The 23,751-nt window shown below is 52.2% G+C and overlaps 1 protein-coding gene, 30 non-coding genes and 6 pseudogenes across 31 annotated transcripts in view; all 37 read left to right on the forward strand.

Moving 5' to 3' along the window:
- LOC138242514 (zinc finger protein 135-like) overlaps positions 1–23,751 on the forward strand; it is a 446,217-nt gene that overhangs the window by 171,335 nt on the left and 251,131 nt on the right. The window lies entirely within an intron of this gene.
- On the forward strand, positions 238–356 carry LOC138244978 (5S ribosomal RNA). The gene has a single exon (XR_011193595.1). It is a non-coding gene; the product is annotated as a 5S ribosomal RNA (ribosomal RNA).
- On the forward strand, positions 894–1,012 carry LOC138217517 (5S ribosomal RNA). Its single transcript, XR_011181229.1, has one exon. It is a non-coding gene; the product is annotated as a 5S ribosomal RNA (ribosomal RNA).
- On the forward strand, positions 1,550–1,668 carry LOC138216268 (5S ribosomal RNA). Its single transcript, XR_011179980.1, has one exon. It is a non-coding gene; the product is annotated as a 5S ribosomal RNA (ribosomal RNA).
- LOC138244777 (5S ribosomal RNA) lies at positions 2,206–2,324 on the forward strand. The gene has a single exon (XR_011193392.1). It is a non-coding gene; the product is annotated as a 5S ribosomal RNA (ribosomal RNA).
- LOC138216729 (5S ribosomal RNA) lies at positions 2,862–2,980 on the forward strand. Its single transcript, XR_011180441.1, has one exon. It is a non-coding gene; the product is annotated as a 5S ribosomal RNA (ribosomal RNA).
- On the forward strand, positions 3,518–3,636 carry LOC138217139 (5S ribosomal RNA). The gene has a single exon (XR_011180852.1). It is a non-coding gene; the product is annotated as a 5S ribosomal RNA (ribosomal RNA).
- On the forward strand, positions 4,174–4,292 carry LOC138216270 (5S ribosomal RNA). The gene has a single exon (XR_011179981.1). It is a non-coding gene; the product is annotated as a 5S ribosomal RNA (ribosomal RNA).
- LOC138244778 (5S ribosomal RNA) lies at positions 4,830–4,948 on the forward strand. Its single transcript, XR_011193393.1, has one exon. It is a non-coding gene; the product is annotated as a 5S ribosomal RNA (ribosomal RNA).
- LOC138218456 (5S ribosomal RNA) lies at positions 5,486–5,604 on the forward strand. Its single transcript, XR_011181506.1, has one exon. It is a non-coding gene; the product is annotated as a 5S ribosomal RNA (ribosomal RNA).
- On the forward strand, positions 6,142–6,260 carry LOC138243993 (5S ribosomal RNA). The gene has a single exon (XR_011192607.1). It is a non-coding gene; the product is annotated as a 5S ribosomal RNA (ribosomal RNA).
- LOC138217868 (5S ribosomal RNA) lies at positions 6,797–6,915 on the forward strand (annotated as a pseudogene).
- Positions 7,453–7,571, forward strand: LOC138216271 (5S ribosomal RNA). The gene has a single exon (XR_011179982.1). It is a non-coding gene; the product is annotated as a 5S ribosomal RNA (ribosomal RNA).
- On the forward strand, positions 8,109–8,227 carry LOC138244779 (5S ribosomal RNA). The gene has a single exon (XR_011193394.1). It is a non-coding gene; the product is annotated as a 5S ribosomal RNA (ribosomal RNA).
- Positions 8,765–8,883, forward strand: LOC138216496 (5S ribosomal RNA). The gene has a single exon (XR_011180208.1). It is a non-coding gene; the product is annotated as a 5S ribosomal RNA (ribosomal RNA).
- On the forward strand, positions 9,421–9,539 carry LOC138243994 (5S ribosomal RNA). The gene has a single exon (XR_011192608.1). It is a non-coding gene; the product is annotated as a 5S ribosomal RNA (ribosomal RNA).
- LOC138216272 (5S ribosomal RNA) lies at positions 10,077–10,195 on the forward strand. Its single transcript, XR_011179983.1, has one exon. It is a non-coding gene; the product is annotated as a 5S ribosomal RNA (ribosomal RNA).
- LOC138243996 (5S ribosomal RNA) lies at positions 10,733–10,851 on the forward strand. The gene has a single exon (XR_011192610.1). It is a non-coding gene; the product is annotated as a 5S ribosomal RNA (ribosomal RNA).
- Positions 11,389–11,507, forward strand: LOC138217558 (5S ribosomal RNA). Its single transcript, XR_011181270.1, has one exon. It is a non-coding gene; the product is annotated as a 5S ribosomal RNA (ribosomal RNA).
- LOC138216100 (5S ribosomal RNA) lies at positions 12,045–12,163 on the forward strand. Its single transcript, XR_011179812.1, has one exon. It is a non-coding gene; the product is annotated as a 5S ribosomal RNA (ribosomal RNA).
- Positions 12,701–12,819, forward strand: LOC138244883 (5S ribosomal RNA). The gene has a single exon (XR_011193498.1). It is a non-coding gene; the product is annotated as a 5S ribosomal RNA (ribosomal RNA).
- On the forward strand, positions 13,357–13,475 carry LOC138216213 (5S ribosomal RNA). Its single transcript, XR_011179925.1, has one exon. It is a non-coding gene; the product is annotated as a 5S ribosomal RNA (ribosomal RNA).
- LOC138217796 (5S ribosomal RNA) lies at positions 14,013–14,131 on the forward strand (annotated as a pseudogene).
- LOC138216497 (5S ribosomal RNA) lies at positions 14,670–14,788 on the forward strand. Its single transcript, XR_011180209.1, has one exon. It is a non-coding gene; the product is annotated as a 5S ribosomal RNA (ribosomal RNA).
- Positions 15,328–15,446, forward strand: LOC138216775 (5S ribosomal RNA). The gene has a single exon (XR_011180487.1). It is a non-coding gene; the product is annotated as a 5S ribosomal RNA (ribosomal RNA).
- On the forward strand, positions 15,984–16,102 carry LOC138243997 (5S ribosomal RNA). Its single transcript, XR_011192611.1, has one exon. It is a non-coding gene; the product is annotated as a 5S ribosomal RNA (ribosomal RNA).
- Positions 16,640–16,758, forward strand: LOC138217423 (5S ribosomal RNA). The gene has a single exon (XR_011181135.1). It is a non-coding gene; the product is annotated as a 5S ribosomal RNA (ribosomal RNA).
- Positions 17,296–17,414, forward strand: LOC138243998 (5S ribosomal RNA). Its single transcript, XR_011192612.1, has one exon. It is a non-coding gene; the product is annotated as a 5S ribosomal RNA (ribosomal RNA).
- On the forward strand, positions 17,952–18,070 carry LOC138243999 (5S ribosomal RNA). The gene has a single exon (XR_011192613.1). It is a non-coding gene; the product is annotated as a 5S ribosomal RNA (ribosomal RNA).
- Positions 18,608–18,726, forward strand: LOC138244764 (5S ribosomal RNA). Its single transcript, XR_011193379.1, has one exon. It is a non-coding gene; the product is annotated as a 5S ribosomal RNA (ribosomal RNA).
- Positions 19,264–19,382, forward strand: LOC138217347 (5S ribosomal RNA). The gene has a single exon (XR_011181059.1). It is a non-coding gene; the product is annotated as a 5S ribosomal RNA (ribosomal RNA).
- Positions 19,920–20,037, forward strand: LOC138218853 (5S ribosomal RNA; annotated as a pseudogene).
- LOC138218175 (5S ribosomal RNA) lies at positions 20,575–20,693 on the forward strand (annotated as a pseudogene).
- On the forward strand, positions 21,231–21,349 carry LOC138218607 (5S ribosomal RNA; annotated as a pseudogene).
- On the forward strand, positions 21,887–22,005 carry LOC138216141 (5S ribosomal RNA). The gene has a single exon (XR_011179853.1). It is a non-coding gene; the product is annotated as a 5S ribosomal RNA (ribosomal RNA).
- LOC138218543 (5S ribosomal RNA) lies at positions 22,543–22,661 on the forward strand (annotated as a pseudogene).
- Positions 23,198–23,316, forward strand: LOC138217696 (5S ribosomal RNA). The gene has a single exon (XR_011181408.1). It is a non-coding gene; the product is annotated as a 5S ribosomal RNA (ribosomal RNA).

Consider the following 23,751-nt stretch of genomic DNA (forward strand, 5'->3'; position numbering starts at 1 on the left):
TCAAACCACAGCAGCAGCTCTCCACAGCGATCCTCTATAGCGCCCTTTCTCCCGCAGCTCCGTCCTCATTGGAAGGAAGCAAGAGTGAAAGGCTGAAGTGAAATAGAGCGGGGACGAAGGCAGTGAAGAGAGAGAACGTGGGAAGAAGAGAAAAACGCAAGGGAAAAAAAGCAGCGTCGTAAAAGAGGTGACGGAGCTGTCCTCTCAATAAGAAGGGTGCCAGCGAGCCTTGCTCTCGCTTACGGCCACACCCCCTTGAGCACACCTGATCTCGTCTGATCTCGGAAGCTAAACAGGGATGGGCCTGGTTAGTACTTGGATGGAAGACCGCCTGGGAATACCAGGTGCTGTAAGCTTTTAAGCGCAGGAGACGCCCTATCCCCGCTCGCTCGCTCATTCCCCTGTTCACACGTGCAGTGCGGCTTGTCCGTCTGTTTATTTGTCAGCTTTGGCGAGACACGGGTGCTTGTGTATTAGCGTGAGCGTTTTTTATTCTGATCATGAACAGTTTTACAAGTCCGCAAAGGATCGAGGAAAGGTTTATCGCCAGCTGAAAAGAGACACAGCGCTTCGGCTGTGGAGACTTGTTCGGCTGGCGTTCGGAGAGTCGCGTTTTTCAGAATTGTATTGAGATCGTTTTCCACAGAGCTCAGATGTCAAAGCACAGCAGCAGCTCTCCACAGCGATCCTCTATAGCACCCTTTCTCCCGCAGCTCCGTCCTCATTGGAAGGAAGCAAGAGTGAAAGGCTGAAGTGAAATAGAGCGGGGACGAAGGCAGTGAAGAGAGAGAACGTGGGAAGAAGAGAAAAACGCAAGGGAAAAAAAGCAGCGTCGTAAAAGAGGTGACGGAGCTGTCCTCTCAATAAGAAGGGTGCCAGCGAGCCTTGCTCTCGCTTACGGCCACACCCCCTTGAGCACGCCTGATCTCGTCTGATCTCGTAAGCTAAACAGGGGTGGGCCTGGTTAGTACTTGGATGGGAGACCGCCTGGGAATACCAGGTGCTGTAAGCTTTTAAGCGCAGGAGGCGCCCTATCCCCGCTCGCTCACTCATTCCCCTGTTCACACGTGCAGTGCGGCTTGTCCGTCTGTTTATTTGTCAGCTTTGGCGAGACACGGGTGCTTGTGTATTAGCGTGAGCGTTTTTTATTCTGATCAGGAACAGTTTAACAAGTCCGCAAAGGACCGAGGAAAGGTTTATCGCCAGCTGAAAAGAGACACAGCGCTTCGGCTGTGGAGACTTGTTCGGCTGGCGTTCGGAGAGTCGCGTTTTTCAGAATTGTATTGAGATCGTTTTCCACAGAGCTCAGATGTCAAAGCACAGCAGCAGCTCTCCACAGCGATCCTCTATAGCGCCCTTTCTCCCGCAGCTCCGTCCTCATTGGAAGGAAGCAAGAGTGAAAGGCTGAAGTGAAATAGAGCGGGGATGAAGGCAGTGAAGAGAGAGAACGTGGGAAGAAGAGAAAAACGCAAGGGAAAAAAAGCAGCGTCGTAAAAGAGGTGACAGAGCTGTCCTCTCAATAAGAAGGGTGCCAGCGAGCCTTGCTCTCGCTTACGGCCACACCCCCTTGAGCACGCCTGATTTCGTCTGATCTCGGAAGCTAAACAGGGATGGGCCTGGTTAGTACTTGGATGGGAGACCGCCTGGGAATACCAGGTGCTGTAAGCTTTTAAGCGCAGGAGGCACCCTATCCCTGCTCGCTCGCTCATTCCCCTGTTCACACGTGCAGTGCAGCTTGTCCGTCTGTTTATTTGTCAGCTTTGGCGAGACACGGGTGCTTGTGTATTAGCGTGAGCGTTTTTTATTCTGATCAGGAACAGTTTTACAAGTCCGCAAAGGATCGAGGAAAGGTTTATCGCCAGCTGAAAAGAGACACAGCGCTTCGGCTGTGGAGACTTGTTCGGCTGGCGTTCGGAGAGTCGCGTTTTTCAGAATTGTATTGAGATCGTTTTCCACAGAGCTCAGATGTCAAAGCACAGCAGCAGCTCTCCACAGCGATCCTCTATAGCGCCCTTTCTCCCGCAGCTCCGTCCTCATTGGAAGGAAGCAAGAGTGAAAGGCTGAAGTGAAATAGAGCGGGGACGAAGGCAGTGAAGAGAGAGAACGTGGGAAGAAGAGAAAAACGCAAGGGAAAAAAAGCAGCGTCGTAAAAGAGGTGACGGAGCTGTCCTCTCAATAAGAAGGGTGCCAGCGAGCCTTGCTCTCGCTTACGGCCACACCACCTTGAGCATGCCTGATCTCGTCTGATCTCGGAAGCTAAACAGGGATGGGCCTGGTTAGTACTTGGATGGGAGACCGCCTGGGAATACCAGGTGCTGTAAGCTTTTAAGCGCAGGAGGCGCCCTATCCCCGCTCGCTCGCTCATTCCCCTGTTCACACGTGCAGTGCGGCTTGTCCGTCTGTTTATTTGTCAGCTTTGGCGAGACACGGGTGCTTGTGTATTAGCGTGAGCGTTTTTTATTCTGATCAGGAACAGTTTTACAAGTCCGCAAAGGATCGAGGAAAGGTTTATCGCCAGCTGAAAAGAGACACAGCGCTTCGGCTGTGGAGACTTGTTCGGCTGGCGTTCGGAGAGTCGCGTTTTTCAGAATTGTATTGAGATCGTTTTCCACAGAGCTCAGATGTCAAAGCACAGCAGCAGCTCTCCACAGCGATCCTCTATAGCGCCCTTTCTCCCGCAGCTCCGTCCTCATTGGAAGGAAGCAAGAGTGAAAGGCTGAAGTGAAATAGAGCGGGGACGAAGGCAGTGAAGAGAGAGAACGTGGGAAGAAGAGAAAAACGCAAGGGAAAAAAAGCAGCGTCGTAAAAGAGGTGACGGAGCTGTCCTCTCAATAAGAAGGGTGCCAGCGAGCCTTGCTCTCGCTTGCGGCCACACCCCCTTGAGCACGCCTGATCTCGTCTGATCTCGGAAGCTAAAGAGGGATGGGCCTGGTTAGTACTTGGATGGGAGACCGCCTGGGAATACCAGGTGCTGCAAGCTTTTAAGCGCAGGAGGCGCCCTATCCCCGCTCGCTCGCTCATTCCCCTGTTCACACGTGCAGTGCGGCTTGTCCGTCTGTTTATTTGTCAGCTTTGGCGAGACACGGGTGCTTGTGTATTAGCGTGAGCGTTTTTTATTCTGATCAGGAACAGTTTTACAAGTCCGCAAAGGATCGAGGAAAGGTTTATCGCCAGCTGAAAAGAGACACAGCGCTTCGGCTGTGGAGACTTGTTCGGCTGGCGTTCGGAGAGTCGCGTTTTTCAGAATTGTATTGAGATCGTTTTCCACAGAGCTCAGATGTCAAAGCACAGCAGCAGCTCTCCACAGCGATCCTCTATAGCGCCCTTTCTCCCTCAGCTCCGTCCTCATTGGAAGGAAGCAAGAGTGAAAGGCTGAAGTGAAATAGAGCGGGGACGAAGGCAGTGAAGAGAGAGAACGTGGGAAGAAGAGAAAAACGCAAGGGAAAAAAAGCAGCGTCGTAAAAGAGGTGACGGAGCTGTCCTCTCAATAAGAAGGGTGCCAGCGAACCTTGCTCTCGCTTACGGCCACACCCCCTTGAGCACGCCTGATCTCGTCTGATCTCGTAAGCTAAACAGGGATGGGCCTGGTTAGTACTTGGATGGGAGACCGCCTGGGAATACCAGGTGCTGTAAGCTTTTAAGCGCAGGAGGCGCCCTATCCCCGCTCGCTCGCTCATTCCCCTGTTCACACGTGCAGTGCGGCTTGTCCGTCTGTTTATTTGTCAGCTTTGGCGAGACACGGGTGCTTGTGTATTAGCGTGAGCGTTTTTTATTCTGATCAGGAACAGTTTAACAAGTCCGCAAAGGATCGAGGAAAGGTTTATCGCCAGCTGAAAAGAGACACAGCGCTTCGGCTGTGGAGACTTGTTCGGCTGGCGTTCGGAGAGTCGCGTTTTTCAGAATTGTATTGAGATCGTTTTCAACAGAGCTCAGATGTCAAAGCACAGCAGCAGCTCTCCACAGCGATCCTCTATAGCGCCCTTTCTCCCGCAGCTCCGTCCTCATTGGAAGGAAGCAAGAGTGAAAGGCTGAAGTGAAATAGAGCGGGGATGAAGGCAGTGAAGAGAGAGAACGTGGGAAGAAGAGAAAAACGCAAGGGAAAAAAAGCAGCGTCGTAAAAGAGGTGACGGAGCTGTCCTCTCAATAAGAAGGGTGCCAGCGAGCCTTGCTCTCGCTTACGGCCACACCCCCTTGAGCACGCCTGATTTCGTCTGATCTCGGAAGCTAAACAGGGATGGGCCTGGTTAGTACTTGGATGGGAGACCGCCTGGGAATACCAGGTGCTGTAAGCTTTTAAGCGCAGGAGGCGCCCTATCCCTGCTCGCTCGCTCATTCCCCTGTTCACACGTGCAGTGCAGCTTGTCCGTCTGTTTATTTGTCAGCTTTGGCGAGACACGGGTGCTTGTGTATTAGCGTGAGCGTTTTTTATTCTGATCAGGAACAGTTTTACAAGTCCGCAAAGGATCGAGGAAAGGTTTATCGCCAGCTGAAAAGAGACACAGCGCTTCGGCTGTGGAGACTTGTTCGGCTGGCGTTCGGAGAGTCGCGTTTTTCAGAATTGTATTGAGATCGTTTTCCACAGAGCTCAGATGTCAAAGCACAGCAGCAGCTCTCCACAGCGATCCTCTATAGTGCCCTATCTCCCGCAGCTCCGTCCTCATTGGAAGGAAGCAAGAGTGAAAGGCTGAAGTGAAATAGAGCGGGGACGAAGGCAGTGAAGAGAGAGAACGTGGGAAGAAGAGAAAAACGCAAGGGAAAAAAAGCAGCGTCGTAAAAGAGGTGACGGAGCTGTCCTCTCAATAAGAAGGGTGCCAGCGAGCCTTGCTCTCGCTTACGGCCACACCACCTTGAGCATGCCTGATCTCGTCTGATCTCGGAAGCTAAACAGGGATGGGCCTGGTTAGTACTTGGATGGGAGACCGCCTGGGAATACCAGGTGCTGTAAGCTTTTAAGCACAGGAGGCGCCCTATCCCCGCTCGCTCGCTCATTCCCCTGTTCACACGTGCAGTGCGGCTTGTCCGTCTCTTTATTTGTCAGCTTTGGCGAGACACGGGTGCTTGTGTATTAGCGTGAGTGTTTTTTATTCTGATCAGGAACAGTTTTACAAGTCCGCAAAGGATCGAGGAAAGGTTTATCGCCAGCTGAAAAGAGACACAGCGCTTCGGCTGTGGAGACTTGTTCGGCTGGCGTTCGGAGAGTCGCGTTTTTCAGAATTGTATTGAGATCGTTTTCCACAGAGCTCAGATGTCAAAGCACAGCAGCAGCTCTCCACAGCGATCCTCTATAGCGCCCTTTCTCCCGCAGCTCCGTCCTCATTGGAAGGAAGCAAGAGTGAAAGGCTGAAGTGAAATAGAGCGGGGACGAAGGCAGTGAAGAGAGAGAACGTGGGAAGAAGAGAAAAACGCAAGGGAAAAAAAGCAGCGTCGTAAAAGAGGTGACGGAGCTGTCCTCTCAATAAGAAGGGTGCCAGCGAGCCTTGCTCTCGCTTACGGCCACACCCCCTTGAGCACGCCTGATCTCATCTGATCTCGGAAGCTAAACAGGGGTGGGCCTGGTTAGTACTTGGATGGGAGACCGCCTGGGAATACCAGGTGCTGTAAGCTTTTATGCGCAGGAGGCGCCCTATCCCCGCTCGCTCGCTCATTCCCCTGTTCACACGTGCAGTGCGGCTTGTCCGTCTGTTTATTTGTCAGCTTTGGCGAGACACGGGTGCTTGTGTATTAGCGTGAGCGTTTTTTATTCTGATCAGGAACAGTTTTACAAGTCCGCAAAGGATCGAGGAAAGGTTTATCGCCAGCTGAAAAGAGACACAGCGCTTCAGCTGTGGAGACTTGTTCAGCTGGCGTTCGGAGAGTCGCGTTTTTCAGAATTGTTTTGAGATCGTTTTCCACAGAGCTCAGATGTCAAAACACAGCAGCAGCTCTCCACAGCGATCCTCTATAGCGCCCTTTCTCCCGCAGCTCCGTCCTCATTGGAAGGAAGCAAAAGTGAAAGGCTGAAGTGAAATAGAGCGGGGACGAAGGCAGTGAAGAGAGAGAACGTGGGAAGAAGAGAAAAACGCAAGGGAAAAAGAGCAGCGTCATAAAAGAGGTGACGGAGCTGTCCTCTCAATAAGAAGGGTGCCAGCGAGCCTTGCTCTCGCTTACGGCCACACCCCCTTGAGCACGCCTGATCTCGTCTGATCTCGGAAGCTAAACAGGGATGGGCCTGGTTAGTACTTGGATGGGAGACCGCCTGGGAATACCAGGTGCTGTAAGCTTTTAAGCGCAGGAGGCGCCCTATCCCCGCTCGCTCGCTCATTCCCCTGTTCACACGTGCAGTGCGGCTTGTCCGTCTGTTTATTTGTCAGCTTTGGCGAGACACGGGTGCTTGTGTATTAGCGTGAGTGTTTTTTATTCTGATCAGGAACAGTTTTACAAGTCCGCAAAGGATCGAGGAAAGGTTTATCGCCAGCTGAAAAGAGACACAGCGCTTCGGCTGTGGAGACTTGTTCGGCTGGCGTTCGGAGAGTCGCGTTTTTCAGAATTGTTTTGAGATCGTTTTCCACAGAGCTCAGATGTCAAAGCACAGCAGCAGCTCTCCACAGCGATCCTCTATAGCGCCCTTTCTCCCGCAGCTCCGTCCTCATTGGAAGGAAGCAAGAGTGAAAGGCTGAAGTGAAATAGAGCGGGGACGAAGGCAGTGAAGAGAGAGAACGTGGAAAGAAGAGAAAAACGCAAGGGAAAAAAGCAGCGTCGTAAAAGAGGTGACTGAGCTGTCCTCTCAATAAGAAGGGTGCCAGCGAGCCTTACTCTCGCTTACGGCCACACCCCCTTGAGCACGCCTGATCTTGTCTGATCTCAGAATCTAAACAGGGATGGGCCTGGTTAGTACTTGGATGGGAGACCGCCTGGGAATACCAGGTGCTGTAAGCTTTTAAGCGCAGGAGGCGCCCTATCCCCGCTCGCTCGCTCATTCCCCTGTTCACACGTGCAGTGCGGCTTGTCCGTCTGTTTATTTGTCAGCGTTGGCGAGACACGGGTGCTTGTGTATTAGCGTGAGCGTTTTTTATTCTGATCAGGAACAGTTTTACAAGTCCGCAAAGGATCGAGGAAAGGTTTATCGCCAGCTGAAAAGAGACACAGCGCTTCGGCTGTGGAGACTTGTTCGGCTGGCGTTCGGAGAGTCGCGTTTTTCAGAATTGTATTGAGATCGTTTTCAACAGAGCTCAGATGTCAAAGCACAGCAGCAGCTCTCCACAGCGATCCTCTATAGCGCCCTTTCTCCCGCAGCTCCGTCCTCATTGGAAGGAAGCAAGAGTGAAAGGCTGAAGTGAAATAGAGCGGGGATGAAGGCAGTGAAGAGAGAGAACGTGGGAAGAAGAGAAAAACGCAAGGGAAAAAAAGCAGCGTCGTAAAAGAGGTGACGGAGCTGTCCTCTCAATAAGAAGGGTGCCAGCGAGCCTTGCTCTCGCTTACGGCCACACCCCCTTGAGCACGCCTGATTTCGTCTGATCTCGGAAGCTAAACAGGGATGGGCCTGGTTAGTACTTGGATGGGAGACCGCCTGGGAATACCAGGTGCTGTAAGCTTTTAAGCGCAGGAGGCGCCCTATCCCTGCTCGCTCGCTCATTCCCCTGTTCACACGTGCAGTGCAGCTTGTCCGTCTGTTTATTTGTCAGCTTTGGCGAGACACGGGTGCTTGTGTATTAGCGTGAGCGTTTTTTATTCTGATCAGGAACAGTTTTACAAGTCCGCAAAGGATCGAGGAAAGGTTTATCGCCAGCTGAAAAGAGACACAGCGCTTCGGCTGTGGAGACTTGTTCGGCTGGCGTTCGGAGAGTCGCGTTTTTCAGAATTGTATTGAGATCGTTTTCCACAGAGCTCAGATGTCAAAGCACAGCAGCAGCTCTCCACAGCGATCCTCTATAGTGCCCTATCTCCCGCAGCTCCGTCCTCATTGGAAGGAAGCAAGAGTGAAAGGCTGAAGTGAAATAGAGCGGGGACGAAGGCAGTGAAGAGAGAGAACGTGGGAAGAAGAGAAAAACGCAAGGGAAAAAAAGCAGCGTCGTAAAAGAGGTGACGGAGCTGTCCTCTCAATAAGAAGGGTGCCAGCGAGCCTTGCTCTCGCTTACGGCCACACCACCTTGAGCATGCCTGATCTCGTCTGATCTCGGAAGCTAAACAGGGATGGGCCTGGTTAGTACTTGGATGGGAGACCGCCTGGGAATACCAGGTGCTGTAAGCTTTTAAGCGCAGGAGGCGCCCTATCCCCGCTCGCTCGCTCATTCCCCTGTTCACACGTGCAGTGCGGCTTGTCCGTCTCTTTATTTGTCAGCTTTGGCGAGACACGGGTGCTTGTGTATTAGCGTGAGTGTTTTTTATTCTGATCAGGAACAGTTTTACAAGTCCGCAAAGGATCGAGGAAAGGTTTATCGCCAGCTGAAAAGAGACACAGCGCTTCGGCTGTGGAGACTTGTTCGGCTGGCGTTCGGAGAGTCGCGTTTTTCAGAATTGTATTGAGATCGTTTTCCACAGAGCTCAGATGTCAAAGCACAGCAGCAGCTCTCCACAGCGATCCTCTATAGCGCCCTTTCTCCCGCAGCTCCGTCCTCATTGGAAGGAAGCAAGAGTGAAAGGCTGAAGTGAAATAGAGCGGGGACGAAGGCAGTGAAGAGAGAGAACGTGGGAAGAAGAGAAAAACGCAAGGGAAAAAAAGCAGCGTCGTAAAAGAGGTGACGGAGCTGTCCTCTCAATAAGAAGGGTGCCAGCGAGCCTTGCTCTCGCTTACGGCCACACCCCCTTGAGCACGCCTGATCTCATCTGATCTCGGAAGCTAAACAGGGATGGGCCTGGTTAGTACTTGGATGGGAGACCGCCTGGGAATACCAGGTGCTGTAAGCTTTTATGCGCAGGAGGCGCCCTATCCCCGCTCGCTCGCTCATTCCCCTGTTCACACGTGCAGTGCGGCTTGTCCGTCTGTTTATTTGTCAGCTTTGGCGAGACACGGGTGCTTGTGTATTAGCGTGAGCGTTTTTTATTCTGATCAGGAACAGTTTTACAAGTCCGCAAAGGATCGAGGAAAGGTTTATCGCCAGCTGAAAAGCGACACAGCGCTTCAGCTGTGGAGACTTGTTCAGCTGGCGTTCGGAGAGTCGCGTTTTTCAGAATTGTTTTGAGATCGTTTTCCACAGAGCTCAGATGTCAAAACACAGCAGCAGCTCTCCACAGCGATCCTCTATAGCGCCCTTTCTCCCGCAGCTCCGTCCTCATTGGAAGGAAGCAAAAGTGAAAGGCTGAAGTGAAATAGAGCGGGGACGAAGGCAGTGAAGAGAGAGAACGTGGGAAGAAGAGAAAAACGCAAGGGAAAAAGAGCAGCGTCATAAAAGAGGTGACGGAGCTGTCCTCTCAATAAGAAGGGTGCCAGCGAGCCTTGCTCTCGCTTACGGCCACACCCCCTTGAGCACGCCTGATCTCGTCTGATCTCGGAAGCTAAACAGGGATGGGCCTGGTTAGTACTTGGATGGGAGACCGCCTGGGAATACCAGGTGCTGTAAGCTTTTAAGCGCAGGAGGCGCCCTATCCCCGCTCGCTCGCTCATTCCCCTGTTCACACGTGCAGTGCGGCTTGTCCGTCTGTTTATTTGTCAGCTTTGGCGAGACACGGGTGCTTGTGTATTAGCGTGAGCGTTTTTTATTCTGATCAGGAACAGTTTTACAAGTCCGCAAAGGATCGAAGAAAGGTTTATCGCCAGCTGAAAAGAGACACAGCGCTTCGGCTGTGGAGACTTGTTCGGCTGGCGTTCGGAGAGTCGCGTTTTTCAGAATTGTATTGAGATCTTTTTCCACAGAACTCAGATGTCAAAGCACAGCAGCAGCTCTCCACAGCGATCCTCTATAGCGCCCTTTCTCCCGCAGCTCCGTCCTCATTGGAAGGAAGCAAGAGTGAAAGGCTGAAGTGAAATAGAGCGGGGACGAAGGCAGTGAAGAGAGAGAACGTGGGAAGAAGAGAAAAACGCAAGGGAAAAAAAGCAGCGTCGTAAAAGAGGTGACGGAGCTGTCCTCTCAATAAGAAGGGTGCCAGCGAGCCTTGCTCTCGCTTACGGCCACACCCCCTTGAGCACGCCTGATTTCGTCTGATCTCGGAAGCTAAACAGGGATGGGCCTGGTTAGTACTTGGATGGGAGACCGCCTGGGAATACCAGGTGCTGTAAGCTTTTAAGCGCAGGAGGCGCCCTATCCCCGCTCGCTCGCTCATTCCCCTGTTCACACGTGCAGTGCGGCTTGTCCGTCTGTTTATTTGTCAGCGTTGGCGAGACACGGGTGCTTGTGTATTAGCGTGAGCGTTTTTTATTCTGATCAGGAACAGTTTTACAAGTCAGCAAAGGATCGAGGAAAGGTTTATCGCCAGCTGAAAAGAGACACAGCGCTTCGGCTGTGGAGACTTGTTCGGCTGGCGTTCGGAGAGTCGCGTTTTTCAGAATTGTATTGAGATCGTTTTCCACAGAGCTCAGATGTCAAAGCACAGCAGCAGCTCTCCACAGCGATTTTCTATAGCGCCCTTTCTCCCGCAGCTCCGTCCTCATTGGAAGGAAGCAAGAGTGAAAGGCTGAAGTGAAATAGAGCGGGGACGAAGGCAGTGAAGAGAGAGAACGTGGGAAGAAGAGAAAAACGCAAGGGAAAAAAAGCAGCGTCGTAAAAGAGGTGACGGAGCTGTCCTCTCAATAAGAAGGGTGCCAGCGAGCCTTGCTCTTGCTTACGGCCACACCCCCTTGAGCACGCCTGATCTCGTCTGATCTCGGAAGCTAAACAGGGATGGGCCTGGTTAGTACTTGGATGGGAGACCGCCTGGGAATACCAGGTGCTGTAAGCTTTTTAGCGCAGGAGGCGCCCTATCCCCGCTCGCTCGCTCATTCCCCTGTTCACACGTGCAGTGCGGCTTGTCCGTCTGTTTATTTGTCAGCTTTGGCGAGACGCGGGTGCTTGTGTATTAGCGTGAGCGTTTTTTATTCTGATCATGAACAGTTTTACAAGTCAGCAAAGGATCGAGGAAAGGTTTATCGCCAGCTGAAAAGAGACACAGCGCTTCGGCTGTGGAGACTTGTTCGGCTGGCGTTCGGAGAGTCGCGTTTTTCAGAATTGTATTGAGATCGTTTTCCACAGAGCTCAGATGTCAAAGCACAGCAGCAGCTCTCCACAGCGATTTTCTATAGCGCCCTTTCTCCCGCAGCTCCGTCCTCATTGGAAGGAAGCAAGAGTGAAAGGCTGAAGTGAAATAGAGCGGGGACGAAGGCAGTGAAGAGAGAGAACGTGGGAAGAAGAGAAAAACGCAAGGGAAAAAAAGCAGCGTCGTAAAAGAGGTGACGGAGCTGTCCTCTCAATAAGAAGGGTGCCAGCGAGCCTTGCTCTTGCTTACGGCCACACCCCCTTGAGCACGCCTGATCTCGTCTGATCTCGGAAGCTAAACAGGGATGGGCCTGGTTAGTACTTGGATGGGAGACCGCCTGTGAATACCAGGTGCTGTACGCTTTTAAGCGCAGGAGGCGCCCTATCCCCGCTCGCTCGCTCATTCCCCTGTTCACACGTGCAGTGCGGCTTGTCCGTCTGTTTATTTGTCAGCTTTGGCGAGACACGGGTGCTTGTGTATTAGCGTGAGCGTTTTTTATTCTGATCAGGAACAGTTTTACAAGTCAGCAAAGGATCGAGGAAAGGTTTATCGCCAGCTGAAAAGAGACACAGCGCTTCGGCTGTGGAGACTTGTTCGGCTGGCGTTCGGAGAGTCGCGTTTTTCAGAATTGTATTGAGATCGTTTTCCACAGAGCTCAGATGTCAAAGCACAGCAGCAGCTCTCCACAGCGATTTTCTATAGCGCCCTTTCTCCCGCAGCTCCGTCCTCATTGGAAGGAAGCAAGAGTGAAAGGCTGAAGTGAAATAGAGCGGGGACGAAGGCAGTGAAGAGAGAGAACGTGGGAAGAAGAGAAAAACGCAAGGGAAAAAAAGCAGCGTCGTAAAAGAGGTGACGGAGCTGTCCTCTCAATAAGAAGGGTGCCAGCGAGCCTTGCTCTTGCTTACGGCCACACCCCCTTGAGCACGCCTGATCTCGTCTGATCTCGGAAGCTAAACAGGGATGGGCTTGGTTAGTACTTGGATGGGAGACCGCCTGGGAATACCAGGTGCTGTAAGCTTTTAAGCACAGGAGGCGCCCTATCCCCGCTCGCTCGCTCATTCCCCTGTTCACACGTGCAGTGCGGCTTGTCCGTCTGTTTATTTGTCAGCTTTGGCGAGACACGGGTGCTTGTGTATTAGCGTGAGCGTTTTTTATTCTGATCATGAACAGTTTAACAAGTCCGCAAAGGATCGAGGAAAGGTTTATCGCCAGCTGAAAAGAGACACAGCGCTTCGGCTGGGGAGACTTGTTCGGCTGGCGTTCGGAGAGTCGCGTTTTTCAGAATTGTATTGAGATCGTTTTCCACAGAGCTCAGATGTCAAAGCACAGCAGCAGCTCTCCACAGCGATCCTCTATAGCGCCCTTTCTCCCTCAGCTCCGTCCTCATTGGAAGGAAGCAAGAGTGAAACGCTGAAGTGAAATAGAGCGGGGACGAAGGCAGTGAAGAGAGAGAACGTGGGAAGAAGAGAAAAACGCAAGGGAAAAAGAGCAGCGTCGTAAAAGAGGTGACGGAGCTGTCCTCTCAATAAGAAGGGTGCCAGCGAGCCTTGCTCTCGCTTACGGCCACACCCCCTTGAGCACGCCTGATCTCGTCTGATCTCGGAAGCTAAACATGGATGGGCCTGGTTAGTACTTGGATGGGAGACCGCCTGGGAATACCAGGTGCTGTAAGCTTTTAAGCGCAGGAGGCGCCCTATCCCCGCTCGCTCGCTCATTCCCCTGTTCACACGTGCAGTGCGGCTTGTCCGTCTGTTTATTTGTCAGCTTTGGCGAGACACGGGTGCTTGTGTATTAGCGTGAGCGTTTTTTATTCTGATCAGGAACAGTTTTACAAGTCCGCAAAGGATCGAGGAAAGGTTTATCGCCAGCTGAAAAGAGACACAGCGCTTCGGCTGTGGAGACTTGTTCGGCTGGCGTTCGGAGAGTCGCGTTTTTCAGAATTGTATTGAGATCGTTTTCCACAGAGCTCAGATGTCAAAGCACAGCAGCAGCTCTCCACAGCGATCCTCTATAGCGCCCTTTCTCCCGCAGCTCCGTCCTCATTGGAAGGAAGCAAGAGTGAAAGGCTGAAGTGAAATAGAGCGGGGACGAAGGCAGTGAAGAGAGAGAACGTGGGAAGAAGAGAAAAACGCAAGGGAAAAAAAGCAGCGTCGTAAAAGAGGTGACGGAGCTGTCCTCTCAATAAGAAGGGTGCCAGCGAGCCTTGCTCTCGCTTACAGCCACACCCCCTTGAGCACGCCTGATCTCATCTGATTTCGGAAGCTAAACAGGGATGGGCCTGGTTAGTACTTGGATGGGAGACCGCCTGGGAATACCAGGTGCTGTAAGCTTTTAAGCGCAGGAGGCGCCCTATCCCCGCTCGCTCGCTCATTCCCCTGTTCACACGTGCAGTGCGGCTTGTCCGTCTGTTTATTTGTCAGCTTTGGCGAGACACGGGTGCTTGTGTATTAGCGTGAGCGTTTTTTATTCTGATCAGGAACAGTTTTACAAGTCCGCAAAGGATCGAGGAAAGGTTTATCGCCAGCTGAAAAGAGACACAGCGCTTCGGCTGTGGAGACTTGTTCGGCTGGCGTTCGGAGAGTCGCGTTTTTCAGAATTGTATTGAGATCGTTTTCCACAGAGCTCAGATGTCAAAGCACAGCAGCAGCTCTCCACAGCGATCCTCTATAGCGCCCTTTCTCCCGCAGCTCCGTCCTCATTGGAAGGAAGCAAGAGTGAAAGGCTGAAGTGAAATAGAGCGGGGACGAAGGCAGTGAAGAGAGAGAACGTGGGAAGAAGAGAAAAACGCAAGGGAAAAAAAGCAGCGTCGTAAAAGAGGTGACGGAGCTGTCCTCTCAATAAGAAGGGTGCCAGCGAGCCTTGCTCTCGCTTTTGGCCACACCCCCTTGAGCATGCCTGATCTCGTCTGATCTCGGAAGCTAAACAGGGATGGGCCTGGTTAGTACTTGGATGGGAGACCGCCTGGGAATACCAGGTGCTGTAAGCTTTTAAGCGCAGGAGGCGCCCTATCCCCGCTCGCTCGCTCATTCCCCTGTTCACACGTGCAGTGCGGCTTGTCCGTCTGTTTATTTGTCAGCTTTGGCGAGACACGGGTGCTTGTGTATTAGAGTGAGCGTTTTTTAATTCTGATCAGGAACAGTTTTACAAGTCCGCAAAGGATCGAGGAAAGGTTTATCGCCAGCTGAAAAGAGACACAGCGCTTCGGCTGTGGAGACTTGTTCGGCTGGCGTTCGGAGAGTCGCGTTTTTCAGAATTGTATTGAGATCGTTTTCCACAGAGCTCAGATGTCAAAGCACAGCAGCAGCTCTCCACAGCGATCCTCTATAGCGCCCTTTCTCCCGCAGCTCCGTCCTCATTGGAAGGAAGCAAGAGTGAAAGGCTGAAGTGAAATAGAGCGGGGACGAAGGCAGTGAAGAGAGAGAACGTGGGAAGAAGAGAAAAACGCAAGGGAAAAAGAGCAGCGTCGTAAAAGAGGTGACGGAGCTGTCCTCTCAATAAGAAGGGTGCCAGCGAGTCTTGCTCTTACTTGCGGCCACACCCCCTTGAGCACGCCTGATCTCGTCTGATCTCGGAAGCTAAACAAGGATGGGCCTGGTTAGTACTTGGATGGGAGACCGCCTGGGAATACCAGGTGCTGTAAGCTTTTAAGCGCAGGAGGCGCCCTATCCCCGCTCGCTCGCTATCATTCCCCTGTTCACACGTGCAGTGCTGCTTGTCCGTCTGTTTATTTGTCAGCTTTGGCGAGACACGGGTGCTTGTGTATTAGCGTGAGCGTTTTTTATTCTGATCAGGAACAGTTTTACAAGTCCGCAAAGGATCGAGGAAAGGTTTATCGCCAGCTGAAAAGAGACACAGCGCTTCGGCTGTGGAGACTTGTTCGGCTGGCGTTCGGAGAGTCGCGTTTTTCAGAATTGTATTGAGATCGTTTTCCACAGAGCTCAGATGTCAAAGCACAGCAGCAGCTCTCCACAGCGATCCTCTATAGCGCCCTTTCTCCCGCAGCTCCGTCCTCATTGGAAGGAAGCAAGAGTGAAAGGCTGAAGTGAAATAGAGCGGGGACGAAGGCAGTGAAGAGAGAGAACGTGGGAAGAAGAGAAAAACGCAAGGGAAAAAAAGCAGCGTCGTAAAAGAGGTGACGGAGCTGTCCTCTCAATAAGAAGGGTGACAGCGAGCCTTGCTCTCGCTTATGGCCACACCCCCTTGAGCACGCCTGATCTCGTCTGATCTCGGAAGCTAAACAGGGATGGGCCTGGTTAGTACTTGGATGGGAGACCGCCTGTGAATACCAGGTGCTGTAAGCTTTTAAGCGCAGGAGGCGCCCTATCCCCGCTCGCTCGCTCATTCCCCTGTTCACACGTGCAGTGCGGCTTGTCCGTCTGTTTATTTGTCAGCTTTGGCGAGACACGGGTGCTTGTGTATTAGCGTGAGCGTTTTTTATTCTGATCAGGAACAGTTTTACAAGTCAGCAAAGGATCGAGGAAAGGTTTATCGCCAGCTGAAAAGAGACACAGCGCTTCGGCTGTGGAGACTTGTTCGGCTGGCGTTCGGAGAGTCGCGTTTTTCAGAATTGTATTGAGATCGTTTTCCACAGAGCTCAGATGTCAAAGCACAGCAGCAGCTCTCCACAGCGATTTTCTATAGCGCCCTTTCTCCCGCAGCTCCGTCCTCATTGGAAGGAAGCAAGAGTGAAAGGCTGAAGTGAAATAGAGCGGGGACGAAGGCAGTGAAGAGAGAGAACGTGGGAAGAAGAGAAAAACGCAAGGGAAAAAAAGCAGCGTCGTAAAAGAGGTGACGGAGCTGTCCTCTCAATAAGAAGGGTGCCAGCGAGCCTTGCTCTTGCTTACGGCCACACCCCCTTGAGCACGCCTGATCTCGTCTGATCTCGGAAGCTAAACAGGGATGGGCCTGGTTAGTACTTGGATGGGAGACCGCCTGGGAATACCAGGTGCTGTAAGCTTTTAAGCGCAGGAGGCGCCCTATCCCCGCTCGCTCGCTCATTCCCCTGTTCACACGTGCAGTGCGGCTTGTCCGTCTGTTTATTTGTCAGCTTTGGCGAGACACGGGTGCTTGTGTATTAGCGTGAGCGTTTTTTATTCTGATCAGGAACAGTTTTACAAGTCCGCAAAGGATTGAGGAAAGGTTTATCGCCAGCTGAAAAGAGACACAGCGCTTCGGCTGTGGAGACTTGTTCGGCTGGCGTTCGGAGAGTCGCGTTTTTCAGAATTGTATTGAGATCGTTTTCCACAGAGCTCAGATGTCAAAGCACAGCAGCAGCTCTCCACAGCGATCCTCTATAGCGCCCTTTCTCCCGCAGCTCCGTCCTCATTGGAAGGAAGCAAGAGTGAAAGGCTGAAGTGAAATAGAGCGGGGACGAAGGCAGTGAAGAGAGAGAACGTGGGAAGAAGAGAAAAACGCAAGGGAAAAAAAGCAGCGTCGTAAAAGAGGTGACGGAGCTGTCCTCTCAATAAGAAGGGTGCCAGCGAGTCTTGCTCTTACTTGCGGCCACACCCCCTTGAGCACGCCTGATCTCGTCTGATCTCGGAAGCTAAACAAGGATGGGCCTGGTTAGTACTTGGATGGGAGACCGCCTGTGAATACCAGGTGCTGTAAGCTTTTAAGCGCAGGAGGCGCCCTATCCCCGCTCGCTCGCTCATTCCCCTGTTCACACGTGCAGTGCGGCTTGTCCGTCTGTTTATTTGTCAGCTTTGGCGAGACACGGGTGCTTGTGTATTAGCGTGAGCGTTTTTTATTCTGATCAGGAACAGTTTTACAAGTCCGCAAAGGATCGAGGAAAGGTTTATCGCCAGCTGAAAAGAGACACAGCGCTTCGGCTGTGGAGACTTGTTCGGCTGGCGTTCGGAGAGTCGCGTTTTTCAGAATTGTATTGAGATCGGTTTCCACAGAGCTCAGATGTCAAAGCACAGCAGCAGCTCTCCACAGCGATCCTCTATAGCGCCCTTTCTCCCGCAGCTCCGTCCTCATTGGAAGGAAGCAAGAGTGAAAGGCTGAAGTGAAATAGAGCGGGGACGAAGGCAGTGAAGAGAGAGAACGTGGGAAGAAGAGAAAAACGCAAGGGAAAAAAAGCAGCGTCGTAAAAGAGGTGACGGAGCTGTCCTCTCAATAAGAAGGGTGCCAGCGAGCCTTGCTCTTGCTTACGGCCACACCCCCTTGAGCACGCCTGATCTCGTCTGATCTCGGAAGCTAAACAGGGATGGGCCTGGTTAGTACTTGGATGGGAGACCGCCTGGGAATACCAGGTGCTGTAAGCTTTTAAGCACAGGAGGCGCCCTATCCCCGCTCGCTCGCTCATTCCCCTGTTCACACGTGCAGTGCGGCTTGTCCGTCTGTTTATTTGTCAGCTTTGGCGAGACACGGGTGCTTGTGTATTAGCGTGAGCGTTTTTTATTCTGATCATGAACAGTTTAACAAGTCCGCAAAGGATCGAGGAAAGGTTTATCGCCAGCTGAAAAGAGACACAGCGCTTCGGCTGGGGAGACTTGTTCGGCTGGCGTTCGGAGAGTCGCGTTTTTCAGAATTGTATTGAGATCGTTTTCAACAGAGCTCAGATGTCAAAGCACAGCAGCAGCTCTCCACAGCGATCCTCTATAGCGCCCTTTCTCCCGCAGCTCCGTCCTCATTGGAAGGAAGCAAGAGTGAAAGGCTGAAGTGAAATAGAGCGGGGACGAAGGCAGTGAAGAGAGAGAACGTGGGAAGAAGAGAAAAACGCAAGGGAAAAAGAGCAGCGTCGTAAAAGAGGTGACGGAGCTGTCCTCTCAATAAGAAGGGTGCCAGCGAGCCTTGCTCTCGCTTACGGCCACACCCCCTTGAGCACGCCTGATCTCGTCTGATCTCGGAAGCTAAACAGGGATGGGCCTGGTTAGTACTTGGATGGGAGACCGCCTGGGAATACCAGGTGCTGTAAGCTTTTAAGCGCAGGAGGCGCCCTATCCCCGCTCGCTCGCTCATTCCCCTGTTCACACGTGCAGTGCGGCTTGTCCGTCTGTTTATTTGTCAGCTTTGGCGAGACACGGGTGCTTGTGTATTAGCGTGAACGTTTTTTATTCTGATCAGGAACAGTTTAACAAGTCCGCAAAGGATCGAGGAAAGGTTTATCGCCAGCTGAAAAGAGACACAGCGCTTCGGCTGTGGAGACTTGTTCGGCTGGCGTTCGGAGAGTCGCGTTTTTCAGAATTGTATTGAGATCGTTTTCCACAGAGCTCAGATGTCAAAGCACAGCAGCAGCTCTCCACAGCGATCCTCTATAGCGCCCTTTCTCCCGCAGCTCCGTCCTCATTGGAAGGAAGCAAGAGTGAAAGGCTGAAGTGAAATAGAGCGGGGACGAAGGCAGTGAAGAGAGAGAACGTGGGAAGAAGAGAAAAACGCAAGGGAAAAAAAGCAGCGTCGTAAAAGAGGTGACGGAGCTGTCCTCTCAATAAGAAGGGTGACAGCGAGCCTTGCTCTCGCTTATGGCCACACCCCCTTGAGCACGCCTGATCTCATCTGATCTCGGAAGCTAAACAGGGATGGGCCTGGTTAGTACTTGGATGGGAGACCGCCTGGGAATACCAGGTGCTGTAAGCTTTTAAGCGCAGGAGGCGCCCTATCCCCGCTCGCTCGCTCATCCCCCTGTTCACACGTGCAGTGCGGCTTGTCCGTCTGTTTATTTGTCAGCTTTGGCGAGACACGGGTGCTTGTGTATTAGCGTGAGCGTTTTTTATTCTGATCAGGAACAGTTTTACAAGTCCGCAAAGGATCGAGGAAAGGTTTATCGCCAGCTGAAAAGAGACACAGCGCTTCGGCTGTGGAGACTTGTTCGGCTGGCGTTCGGAGAGTCGCGTTTTTCAGAATTGTATTGAGATCGTTTTCCACAGAGCTCAGATGTCAAAGCACAGCAGCAGCTCTCCACAGCGATCCTCTATAGCGCCCTTTCTCCCGCAGCTCCGTCCTCATTGGAAGGAAGCAAGAGTGAAAGGCTGAAGTGAAATAGAGCGGGGACGAAGGCAGTGAAGAGAGAGAACGTGGGAAGAAGAGAAAAACGCAAGGGAAAAAAAGCAGCGTCGTAAAAGAGGTGACGGAGCTGTCCTCTCAATAAGAAGGGTGCCAGCGAGCCTTGCTCTCTCTTACAGCCACACCCCCTTGAGCACGCCTGATCTCATCTGATTTCGGAAGCTAAACAGGGATGGGCCTGGTTAGTACTTGGATGGGAGACCGCCTGGGAATACCAGGTGCTGTAAGCTTTTAAGCGCAGGAGGCGCCCTATCCCCGCTCGCTCGCTCATTCCCCTGTTCACACGTGCAGTGCGGCTTGTCCGTCTGTTTATTTGTCAGCTTTGGCGAGACACGGGTGCTTGTGTATTAGCGTGAGCGTTTTTTATTCTGATCAGGAACAGTTTTACAAGTCCGCAAAGGATCGAGGAAAGGTTTATCGCCAGCTGAAAAGAGACACAGCGCTTCGGCTGTGGAGACTTGTTCGGCTGGCGTTCGGAGAGTCGCGTTTTTCAGAATTGTATTGAGATCGTTTTCCACAGAGCTCAGATGTCAAAGCACAGCAGCAGCTCTCCACAGCGATCCTCTATAGCGCCCTTTCTCCCGCAGCTCCGTCCTCATTGGAAGGAAGCAAGAGTGAAAGGCTGAAGTGAAATAGAGCGGGGACGAAGGCAGTGAAGAGAGAGAACGTGGGAAGAAGAGAAAAACGCAAGGGAAAAAGAGCAGCGTCGTAAAAGAGGTGACGGAGCTGTCCTCTCAATAAGAAGTGTGCCAGCGAGCCTTGCTCTCGCTTACGGCCACAACCCCTTGAGCACGCCTGATCTCGTCTGATCTCGGAAGCTAAACGGGGATGGCCCTGGTAGTACTTGGATGGGAGACCGCCTGGGAATACCAGGTGCTGTAAGCTTTTAAGCGCAGGAGGCGCCCTATCCCCGCTCGCTCGCTCATTCCCCTGTTCACACGTGCAGTGCGGCTTGTCCGTCTGTTTATTTGTCAGCTTTGGCGAGACACGGGTGCTTGTGTATTAGCGTGAGCGTTTTTTATTCTGATCAGGAACAGTTTAACAAGTCCGCAAAGGATCGAGGAAAGGTTTATCGCCAGCTGAAAAGAGACACAGCGCTTCGGCTGTGGAGACTTGTTCGGCTGGCGTTCGGAGAGTCGCGTTTTTCAGAATTGTATTGAGATCATTTTCAACAGAGCTCAGATGTCAAAGCACAGCAGCAGCTCTCCACAGCGATCCTCTATAGCGCCCTTTCTCCCGCAGCTCCGTCCTCATTGGAAGGAAGCAAGAGTGAAAGGCTGAAGTGAAATAGAGCGGGGATGAAGGCAGTGAAGAGAGAGAACGTGGGAAGAAGAGAAAAACGCAAGGGAAAAAAAGCAGCGTTGTAAAAGAGGTGATGGAGCTGTCCTCTCAATAAGAAGGGTGCCAGCGAGCCTTGCTCTTGCTTGCGGCCACACCCCCTTGAGCACACCTGATCTTGTCTGATCTCGGAAGCTAAATAGGGATGGGCCTGGTTAGTACTTGGATGGGAGACCGCCTGCGAATACCAGGTGCTGTAAGCCTTTAAGCGCAGGAGGCGCCCTATCCCCGATCGCTCGCTCATTCCCCTGTTCACACGTGCAGTGCGGCTTGTCCGTCTGTTTATTTGTCAGCTTTGGCGAGACGCGGGTGCTTGTGTATTAGCGTGAGCGTTTTTTATTCTGATCAGGAACAGTTTTACAAGTCCGCAAGAGATCGAAGAAAGGTTTATCGCCAGCTGAAAAGAGACACAGCGCTTCGGCTGTGGAGACTTGTTCGGCTGGCGTTCGGAGGGTCGCGTTTTTCAGAATTGTATTGAGATCGTTTTCCACAGAGCTCAGATGTCAAAGCACAGCAGCAGCTCTCCACAGCGATCCTCTATAGCCCCCTTTCTCCCGCAGCTCCGTCCTCATTGGAAGGAAGCAAGAGTGAAAGGCTGAAGTGAAATAGAGCGGGGACGAAGGCAGTGAAGAGAGAGAACGTGGGAAGAAGAGAAAAACGCAAAGGAAAAAAAGCAGCGTCGTAAAAGAGGTGACGGAGCTGACCTCTTAATAAGAAGGGTGCCAGCGAGCCTTACTCTCGCTTACGGCCACAACCCCTTGAGCACGCCTGATCTCATCTGATCTCGGAAGCTAAACAGGGATGGGCCTTGTTAGTACTTGGATGGGAGACCGCCTGGGAATACCAGGTGTTGTAAGCTTTTAAGCGCAGGAGGCGCCCTATCCCCGCTCGCTCGCTCATTCCCCTGTTCACACGTGCAGTGCGGCTTGTCCGTCTGTTTATTTGTCAGCTTTGGCGAGACGCGGGTGCTTGTGTATTAGCGTGAGCGTTTTTTATTCTGATCATGAACAGTTTTACAAGTCCGCAAAGGATCGAGGAAAGGTTTATCGCCAGCTGAAAAGAGACACAGCGCTTCGGCTGTGGAGACTTGTTCGGCTGGCGTTCGGAGAGTCGCGTTTTTCAGAATTGTATTGAGATCGTTTTCCACAGAGCTCAGATGTCAAAGCACAGCAGCAGCTCTCCACAGCGATCCTCTATAGCGCCCTTTCTCCCGCAGCTCCGTCCTCATTGGAAGGAAGCAAGAGTGAAAGGCTGAAGTGAAATAGAGCGGGGACGAAGGCAGTGAAGAGAGAGAACGTGGGAAGAAGAGAAAAACGCAAGGGAAAAAAAGCAGCGTCGTAAAAGAGGTGACGGAGCTGTCCTCTCAATAAGAAGGGTGCCAGCGAGCCTTGCTCTCGCTTACGGCCACACCCCCTTGAGCACGCCTGATCTCGTCTGATCTCGGAAGCTAAACAAGGATGGGCCTGCTTAGTACTTGGATGGGAGACCGCCTGGGAATACCAGGTGCTGTAAGCTTTTAAGCGCAGGAGGCGCCCTATCCCCGCTCGCTCGCTCATTCCCCTGTTCACACGTGCAGTGCGGCTTGTCCGTCTGTTTATTTGTCAGCTTTGGCGAGACACGGGTGCTTGTGTATTAGCGTGAGCGTTTTTTATTCTGATCAGGAACAGTTTAACAAGTCCGCAAAGGATCGAGGAAAGGTTTATCGCCAGCTGAAAAGAGACACAGCGCTTCGGCTGTGGAGACTTGTTCGGCTGGCGTTCGGAGAGTCGCGTTTTTCAGAATTGTATTGAGATCGTTTTCAACAGAGCTCAGATGTCAAAGCACAGCAGCAGCTCTCCACAGCGATCCTCTATAGCGCCCTTTCTCCCGCAGCTCCGTCCTCATTGGAAGGAAGCAAGAGTGAAAGGCTGAAGTGAAATAGAGCGGGGATGAAGGCAGTGAAGAGAGAGAACGTGGGAAGAAGAGAAAAACGCAAGGGAAAAAAAGCAGCGTTGTTAAAGAGGTGATGGAGCTGTCCTCTCAATAAGAAGGGTGCCAGCGAGCCTTGCTCTTGCTTGCGGCCACACCCCCTTGAGCACGCCTGATCTCTTCTGATCTCGGAAGCTAAATAGGGATGGGCCTGGTTAGTACTTGGATGGGAGACCGCCTGGGAATACCAGATGCTGTAAGCTTTTAAGCGCAGGAGGCGCCCTATCCCCGCTCGCTCGCTCATTCCCCTGTTCACACGTGCAGTGCGGCTTGTCCATCTGTTTATTTGTCAGCTTTGGCGAGACACGGGTGCTTGTGTATTAGCGTGAGCGTTTTTTATTCTGATCAGGAACAGTTTTACAAGTCCGCAAAGGATCGAGGAAAGGTTTATCGCCAGCTGAAAAGAGACACAGCGCTTCGGCTGTGGAGACTTGTTCGGCTGGCGTTCGGAGAGTCGCGTTTTTCAGAATTGTATTGAGATCGTTTTCCACAGAGCTCAGATGTCAAAGCACAGCAGCAGCTCTCCACAGCGATCCTCTATAGCGCCCTTTCTCCCGCAGCTCCGTCCTCATTGGAAGGAAGCAAGAGTGAAAGGCTGAAGTGAAATAGAGCGGGGACGAAGGCAGTGAAGAGAGAGAACGTGGAAAAAAGAGAAAAACGCAAGGGAAAAAAGCAGCGTCGTAAAAGAGGTGACGGAGCTGTCCTCTCAATAAGAAGGGTGCCAGCGAGCCTTGCTTTCGCTTACGGCCACACCCCCTTGAGCACGCCTGATTTCGTCTGATTTCGGAAGCTAAACAGGGATGGGCCTGGTTAGTACTTGGATGGGAGACCGCCTGGGAATACCAGGTGCTGTAAGCTTTTAAGCGCAGGAGGCGCCCTATCCCCGCTCGCTGGCTCATTCCCCTGTTCACACGTGCAGTGCGGCTTGTCTGTCTGTTTATTTTTCAGCTTTGGCGAGACACGGGTGCTTGTGTATTAGCGTGAGCGTTTTTTATTCTGATCAGGAACAGTTTAACAAGTCCGCAAAGGATCAAGGAAAGGTTTATCGCCAGCTGAAAAGAGACACAGCGCTTCGGCTGTGGAGACTTGTTCGGCTGGCGTTCGGAGAGTCGCGTTTTTCAGAATTGTATTGAGATCGTTTTCCACAGAGCTCAGATGTCAAAGCACAGCAGCAGCTCTCCACAGCGGTCCTCTATAGCGCCTTTTCTCCCGCAGCTCCGTCCTCATTGGAAGGAAGCAAGAGTGAAAGGCTGAAGTGAAATAGAGCGGGGACGAAGGCAGTGAAGAGAGAGA

This window comes from Lepisosteus oculatus, chromosome 14 (genome assembly GCF_040954835.1).
Source record: "Lepisosteus oculatus isolate fLepOcu1 chromosome 14, fLepOcu1.hap2, whole genome shotgun sequence".
Taxonomy (NCBI): Eukaryota; Metazoa; Chordata; class Actinopteri; order Semionotiformes; family Lepisosteidae; genus Lepisosteus; species Lepisosteus oculatus.